General features: G+C 47.5%; 1 protein-coding gene across 4 annotated transcripts in view; it reads left to right on the top strand.

The window, feature by feature from the left end:
- Positions 1-430: 430 nt before the first annotated feature.
- Positions 431-8,543, top strand: part of STON2 (stonin 2) — a 155,084-nt gene continuing 146,971 nt past the window's right edge. For 2 of the 4 annotated variants that reach the window (XM_043556779.1, XM_043556777.1), the window contains exon 1: positions 457-604. The gene's annotated coding sequence lies outside the window, so the exon portion shown is untranslated. Of the gene's footprint in view, positions 605-8,543 lie in introns of all 4 variants that reach the window. The other 2 variants (XM_043556776.1, XM_043556778.1) reach the window with 2 other exon arrangements.

The raw sequence follows: 8,543 nt of genomic DNA, 5'->3' as shown, positions 1-8,543 counted from the left end.
ACCACAAACACATTTTGGCGCCCACTGTTTACAAGCCACTGTCTTGCGTCCTATGGCCTTTTTATAGTAAAAACTGTAAGAGTAAACACGCGGTCAAAACCGCATGTAGGAGTCCAGCCTTGGCAGGGGGTGTAGGAGAGACTCCAAGGCGATACCCGCTCCCCGCCACCCCCCTGCTACTCGTGCCACTTTCCGCTCCGCCCGGTGCCTGGACAACCGACACCACTCGGCGCAGAGGGCAGGATCCCGGGTTCGGCGTCTGGATCGCGGCCGCGAGGTGCTGCGGGGACGCGAAGCAGTGGCGCCGGGGGCACCCCGAGCAGGTCCAGGCGGCGCCGGGTCCGTCCCCCCGCCCCGGCTCCCGGCTGCCCAATCAGGGCGCGGCTCGGGCGCGCGCCGCGGCCAATCAGGAGCTGCGGGAGAAGGGCCAGGAGCCGGCGGGCGCGGAGCGAGCCTAGAGAGTCGGGAGCCGGCGGCGGCGCTGCGGCCGCGAGGGAGGGCAGCGGGAGCAGTGGGGCTGGGCGAGGATCCCCGGGCCAGCCCAGCGGGCTCTGCCGTGGCGACGTTCCGGCCGACACTTGGGACCCTGCGGGCGGCGTCGCAGGTAACCGCGCCCGCGCCCCGCGGTGGAGGGCCAGCGTGCCCTGCCGGAGGGGCTCCGCAGGTGGAGCCGGCGAGGGGTGGGGGTGGGGGTGGGGGCGGGCCGGTCGCGAGGTCCTAGCGCCGCGGGGGTTGCCCCTCGCCCCGCGTGTCCCCACGCCTCCGCGCGTGCCTCGGCCGGAGCCCCGCGGAGGCGCGACATTTCCACTGGCTGCCGGCGTCCAGGGGTGGGAGGGGGTGAGGTGAGCCCCCCCTAAGGCGGAGAAGGGGCGGTGGGGGTGGGGGAAGACACTTGCGACCCCCGCTCGCGTACGCGGACACTGCAGACGGGTGTCCTCCCTGAGATGTGAGTCCCCGCGACGTCTTCGTTGGCCCAAGGCGACAACAGGTGTCCCTGGGGACGGTGCCTTTCCCACCCCTCCCCCCCACCGCTCGAAATCCCGGCCTTGGCGTTCCGCCCCACCTTCGGGGTGTCGGAGACAGGACCCCAGCCTGGTCACTCAGGCGCGCTGCCCGCTGGACAGCGCCCAGAGGCGGCCTGGACCCAGCAGACCCGGGCTTTGGATGGAGTTTCCTCTGTGTATTGCCAAGCAATTTGCTGGCCACCCGCCTCTCTCTGGGTGAGGAAGAGTTGAAGATGAGAGACAGAGATAGAGACAGAGACAGAGACACCGAGAGAATGTGCCTGTGTTGCCCTTACTGAAAGGAGCTCCCCGAGGGCTGTGGGTGAATCATTAACTGTCGTCTTGTGCAGCTACTGACCTCTGAAAGGGAGAGACACCCTTTCTCTCAGGCAGGTCCTTCATGCTCTTATGTGCCTCACTCTCTTAATCTGTAAAGTGGCCATAAATGGTTGCACCTGCTTGATAGCCTTGTTTTGAGGATTAAATAAACCAGTGCCCCAAAAACACTGAGCACAACACTAAGTACCCAGTAAATGCTGGCTCTTATTATTTGTTATACGGAGTGGATGGTTTTTTAAAGAGTAAGTCAGACGTGTTCTCACTGGCCCAGTGACCATTTGGAGCTCTGAACAGCTTTCTAAACTCGAAGGGGAAAAATGCTATTATTAATGTTACCGATGGTATCATTTAAATGTAATAATGTCCTTTGAGGGAATTAAAAAAAAACACAAAACTCCATTGAAATGGTGAGAGAGATAAATGGATTCCAACAAGTAACTGAGAAAAGCTTTGCAAACCCTGAAAAAGTTGTTATGAATGTTGTGTGAGAAGAATATCTTGGTGTTTGTTGAATGCTTATCTTTCACTAATATGGCTGATGGGGGAGGACTTGAAGGTTCTTATACTTTCCAAACTCCTCCCTGAAACAACTTTAAAGAGAGGGGGAAGATGAGAAAAACAAATAAAAAGCTCAACCACACAACAAAACGCCAGCAGCTCACAGAAACCTAAAATTGCAGTTCCTACTTTAGGCAGTTATTTTGGTGTCTGACTTGGGTGGTCTGGTTCAATTCTTTGCCACTGTGTCACTTTATTATCCTCGTTTTCTTTTCCTTGTTCATTTACTTAAAATATCTATATGTAGCCAACTTGCTTGGAATTCTGAACCCTCTGCTACTTAACCTCCTACCTTGTGGCAAACCCAAAAGGACCTTCCCACAGGTTCCCAAGGGCAACGTCAGTGGGAATCTACCTGTCTTAACACACCACACTACCTGGGAAAGGTACAGACAGAATGCCCCAGTTCTCCAAAGGCTCCAGTGCATTTACTTGCCAGGAGCCTTCGAATAAATCCATCCACGTAGAGAAAGTGATTATCTTCTCAGGGGGTAAGAAGCCCACTTCCAGATGCAAGTCTTTCAAGTGTCAAATTAATTCCACAACCTTTTAGTTGTGGATAAGGAGACTTTTACTCTCACCACCACAGTGGGAGGATATGAAAGCTTGCTGATAGAGGAGGGAGGGAGGTGAGTGGGGCACAGGAAAGATTGCTGCGATCAGAGCCATACCCACACTTGGTGAAAACTCTGTCTCTGTGGCTGATGGCTGGGAAACCTGGACAAGTCGCTTTGCTTTTCTGTGCCAGAGTCTCCCACTCTGTAAAATGAGGGCTTATTTATTTATTTATTTATTTATTTAGAGAGGAGTTGTTGTAAGGATAGTGCTAATAAATGGAAAGTCCCCAGCAAAGTTCCAAGGACATAGTTACTGGTCTGTAGCATTCAAAAGGGATCCTACAGGTGAGAGTCGATCGGTTATATCTGGGAATAAAAAAGACTTGATTGAGGAGATGACACCTGAGCTGAGTGAAGAATGATGAGCAGGTCTCTTATGCAGATAGGATTGAGGTGGGATTGGAAGGAAAGGTAGAGCAGAGGAGAGAGACATTCCAGGCAGATGGGATATGGGAGATCCAATGTGCTATAATGGTCAGCTTAGGCAAAATAACAAATAATTCCCAAATCTCAGTGGCTTACAACAACTGAGGTGTATTTGTCACGATTGCTGCATGTCCAGTGCAGGTTAGTTGTGGTTCTGCTCCTTATCTGGTTCCTTCTGAGATCCCCAGAGGCTTAAGAAACAGCCTCTTCCTGGGGCAATACTGATCTCATTTATGGGAAGGGGGAAAAAGAGAATGTGATAAAACAAAAATATGGCACTTAATACCTGCTCAGAGATAGCAGACATCACTTCAACTCTCATGCTATTGGCCAAGGTAAGTCACACAGGCAGACCCAATGTCAGTGGTAAGGGGGAGTCTAAGCCTCCTGCAGACAGTGAAGAATGGCTGAGTAGGAGGGAAAGTGCAGAAGGAAACAGGGCAAGGGAGGTGGCCCAGAGGCAGGTGATGAAGGGCCCTGGATCATGTCCTGGGACTTTATCCTATGGGCAGGGAGCAGCCATTGAGGGTTTTAAATTGGGGTTTGACATGGTCAGATTTTTCAGGCCAAACACATGTCTCTAGTGGCAATGTGGGGAGAAGACCAAAATAGGCGGGATTAAAAGGTAAAGATGGTGAGTGCCCCAACAAATTCAGCAGCCTCAAATCTCCTTCACTATCTTTCACATGACTCGAGATTCAACTGTTAGAAAATTATTCCCTGGGCACTTGAATGATTCTCCTTTGTCCTCTCTTAAAATGTATATGCTCCTTCATCCTAAAGTATTTTATGGTATCATCTAAAGCAGCAGTTTTCAAACTTTAGTGTGCCTCAGAATCACCTAGAGCCCTTGAGAAAACACAGATTTGTGGGTCACACCGCCAGAGTTTCTTAATAGATCTGGGGTGGCACCTGGGAGTTAGCATTTCTGACAAGTGCTCAGGTGATGCTGATGCTGCCAGTCCAAAAACCACTGAACTAAAGGGATGGGTGAGCTCACCCACTTCAGGGGAGCACGAGCCCCACTACTCTCTCTCTTTCTCTCTCTGCCCCTTGTGGGATTCTCTCTCTGCTCCTTGCTCACTTGAGCACCCCCCACCCCCAAATGTGGTTGAGGGAAAGGCCTGAATAGAAGGGCCTAATGGAAAAGGGAAGAAGTCTGGAAGGTCTCAGCATTCTCCATTTGGCAGATTTGCTGAAGGCTGGCAGTGGCATTGGGGTCTGTAAGAGTGACTGAGTCTCTAGGTTTATATTAAATTGCAGATATAATTCTCACAGTAAGGACATGAAAGGAGCTTGGATTCATAGAAGAAACATACAAGTGCTGCTACTTTATCCCGTCCTTTTGTAATTCTGCCCCACCCCCCACCATCCGGCATGTCCTTGAGCACACACCCTTTTGTCTGGCTCCAGCCCTCTCACTTAAGTTTGTCAGCTCAGCGTATTCCAGTCTCTGATCCATCACACTTCTTGTCCTCCCAGTTTTAATTTCTTTTGGAACTGGGGTTTGCCCACTGGGTGGATGTTTGGCTGAATTGTAAAATACACCGAGAAATTTCTTGCTTCACTTGAGGTCATCTTCATGAATACACATCTGTACCATATGATCATGCAAATTGTGATCAACCCTCCCAAGATAACTAACCCCCTGAGAACTCAAGATGTCCATAGTTTAGCTTATGCTAATGGGTGGAGCGAGTCCCATCAATTCCTTTCACTGTGACTCACCACTCCTGTAATGAGAGAACATTCCAAGAATGGACGTTAAGGAGAAAATATGTTGGCGTGTACAACATGACACAAGAAATAGAACATAGTGAGCGTTTGTTTTCTTTTTACTATTTTTTTCTCAATTCTAGATGTGGAAAAAGTTTTGACTCTACCGGGTCCAGATAATCAGTGATATGCCTGCCCACACTGTATGAATACATGAAATACTTTCAGAGTCAACATTTTGAGTGCTGGCCAGCAGGTTACAGTATTTGTTTCAAGGTGGTGTGAGTCTAAAATGATCCATTGAGACGTGGATACACTATCTTAGAAATATGCATAGGAAATTTGTATAAAACAAGAAATGTCATGGTAGGCCCAAGCTATAAAATGAAATGAGTAATATTTGAAAAGACCCTTTTTCCTAATTGAGATTTGACAATTCACACCTAAAAGGTGTGCTTTTTGAAACAAGAAAATTCCCTAGGGTTCTGCATACCTCCAGAGGTGGATGAGAAAATTTGGAACCATGACCTCTGGCCAGGAGGCCTGAGGCCATCTCTGTTGGTCTGATTCCCTCTCCAGGTAATTTTGGAAAATCAACTGTTTCACTTCCTCCTGCAGATGTGGCCTTCCCTTGGTCAGCTCTGTAGTGGAACCCTGTAGGTCCCTCGGTCTCAGGTCTCCAGGAAACTTGATCTAAAGTTGTGGGGCACCTGGATAGCTGTCAGTTAGGTGTCTGACTTCGACTCAGGTTATGATCTCATGGTTCCTGAGCCCTACATCAGGCTCGCTGCTGTCAGCGATCTCCGTTGGATCCTTTGTCACCCCCTCTCTCTGCCCCTCCCCTGCTCTCTCTCTCTCTCAAAAATAAATAAAACATTAAAAAAAATAAACTTGCAAAAGATGTAGCAGACAAAACCCTAGGCCTGAGTGAGAGCCAGTGAGGGAAGGGACTTAAACTAGCCAGGAGGGATCTAAAATGCTGAATATATTCACTAGAAAGTGTTACTCTTCCCCATTGGATAGCATTTATCCAGGAATTTGATATTTAAAAAAAAATACACATTAAACCACTACATAAATAGTATATTCTCTATATGTTTGTATTTAATAAATGTTAAATGTAATATATATATGTATATTTTCACATCTCTAGCAGTTTCAAGAGGTAGGTTTCTTGCGCTGTCATTTTTCTGAATCGTGATTACTGAGAAACAGTTGGCCAAAATTCTATAGACAGATGGTGGAAGGGCAGGATTGAAAACTTAAAGTCCTTTGAATTTTCTGTTCATTGTGTCCACTCCCATCATCCCAGCTGGCCTCAAACTAACCCAGACTTATGCTCTGAGGTAGCCTCACTAACAGGTAACAGCTAAGAGAAGCTTATTGTTCTTTGTGCAATGTGATCATGAGTGTGAAGCTACTTTGCAGATTGCTAATGGCCCAGTAAAATCTTTGGAAGGTGGTTTCACAGGAATGGCATTGGGTATCTTCTGGGTGCAAGGTTCTGAGGACGATGTGAGGAATTCAGAGAAGTGTAATGCGTATTCTTTGGACACAGCCTCTAATCTGGGAGTGAAAGGGCATAATATTTATACAGAATTAATAGTAGTCAAATAATAGTGGGGCCAGCCATATAATTAAAGGGGGCACTGCAAGCTGTGAATTCAGAGACAGAATCTTTCTGAGGTGTTGCTAGGCTGGGAAGGTTCACAGAGGAGCAGTTACGTTGGATTGGAAGTAGAAATGGAGTTTAGGTGGGTACATCAGGTTTTAGGGAATGGACCTCAGCGAACCATGGCTCTGACGGTCCACACAAGCTTGTTCCAGGTCTGTGGCTAGACTTCTAGAGCAAAGGAGTCAAGTAGAAGAGGACAGAGAAGTTTGAGGTAGACAGCTTCTTAAAGTCTTCCTTTCTTGACTGCCATCTGATTGTCTAATTCCAATATTCTGATGGCTTGTGTCACCTCCTGAAAAATGAAGCCATCTGGTGATTTGTTAGCAAATGAGTACTCTGGACTCTAATTTGTCCTCTTAACATGTTCACTTTATTAATAGGAGAGCACTTTGAAGCTAAGAATGTCAAACCTCTTTATAAATAAAATTTAATCCTATCATAAACTCTGTCAAACTGGCAGGCAGTTGGCTCACTCTGCTTGCAAGGTGACCAGGGAAGGTCAAGCAGCTTGTTTAAAGTCGTGCAGGTATCCCCTGGCACTTCTGTGCTCATTGGTCCCACCTCCCCTGGTGTCCAGCTTAAGATGCTTTACAGATATTCACTAAGCACTTGGGGACCCTTCCATCCAATTAGGACTTTCTCCATCACTCTTTTATCCCATAGAGGCCCTCAGCCTTAATCCCAATGACCCTCATTAATTTTAATTTGGAGGTGGGATGATTACACCCTTCTCTTTCAGGCTTAACAGGGGCTCTCGTTGAAAGAGGTACCGTTTTAGTGCTGTGGGTCTGTGCGCACACACCATCTGAATGAATTGGTATTCTCAGCACTTTTCATGCCAGATGCCAGCCAGTATAGCAGGTCTATCAGTGGCTTTCAATCTGCCTAAACTTTGAAGTGAGACACCAGACCCTTGCCAGCTTGATAGAATCACTGCATTGGTTGCCCTTTGAAGTTAGCTAATTGCTTAAAAAAAAAAAAAAAAAGTGAGATGCTTTAAATGAAAACAGATTTTATTCCTCTGTTTGCTTTAGAAACAATATATTTGTCTGTCTTTTTCGACTTAAGTTTTTAAAGAAGAAAGAATATGATACCATAGTGAAGTGGGTAAGGTTAGGGTGATCCATAGTCAGTGAGCTTACTCAGTTAAATGTTACTTAAATGTGTGAACTGTCACACATTAAAAAAAAAAAAAAACCAAGACATAGCTGTCACAAATACAGTTTTCCTATTGTATTTTCCCACCCTTGCCAAACATAAAGTATTAATTTTTCTCTGCGTCATTCCTTGTCCCTACATTTCCCTTCACTTAACCCTCTAAACACTTGAAGGGTGTAAACAACTTTTATTATTGAGATTATCAAAATTACCATCAGTAGCCATCATTCATGGAGTTTTACTGTGTCCCAGGTCTTCTGCTAGCATTTTACTCCACATTAGCTGAATTTCCGCCTCAACTCTGTGAGGCGGGGCATTAGTAGTATCTGCAAGGGTAAGTAATCTGTCGGAGGTTGTGGTGGAGATAGGGCTTTGACCCCACCTCTTAATCTCTCAGTTCTAGAAGCTGTGCCCTTAGTCACTATTCTATCTGGAAACAGAAGGAAAAGTCCTCTAAAGAGTTAAGGGGTGGGGGGCGGTCTGTGCACTCCGGGCACACCCACAGAGATCCTGCCAGAAGAACTGTCCTTGTTTTTGCTCCGTGGCTTCACTGTCAACAGGGCTGTTGAAGCACACTTGCTTCTCTTCTTTTATCTATTTTTTTCTCCTTAATATTTTTGGTATTAAAGTAACATCTAAAAGGGGGGTCTTTTGGGGGCATCTGTTTGAGTACATTCAGCACATCCCAGTCACTCACCAACAGCCTAATTGGCCCAGGTGGGCAGTATCCTCTGAAGCAGCCCCTCCAGCCGCACCGTCCATCACATTCAGAGGCCCTGGAGCTCTCATGCTCTGCTGTTGGTTGGTGTTCAGTTCCTGATCCCCGAGCAGGCCTTGGGGAGGCAGTTCCAAGGAGGCAGGGTCATGTGCTGTCATATCTCAGATTCAGCTAGATGACTTGGCTGGTCACAGCCCAGTGCTCATGGGACAAGGGGCTTTGGTCTCTTGTCATTTAGTTGCCACTTTCCTGTGAAGAGGACAGAGAAGGTGCAGTCAGTCCTGGCCAGGAACTTGGCAGAGGTGGGCCCCGGCCATAAGAAAGCAAGATAA

Source organism: Prionailurus bengalensis, chromosome B3, assembly GCF_016509475.1.
Source record: "Prionailurus bengalensis isolate Pbe53 chromosome B3, Fcat_Pben_1.1_paternal_pri, whole genome shotgun sequence".
NCBI lineage: Eukaryota > Metazoa > Chordata > Mammalia > Carnivora > Felidae > Prionailurus > Prionailurus bengalensis.
Note: the sequence above shows the minus strand (reverse complement) of the source record. Positions and strands in the feature narration are given on the sequence as shown.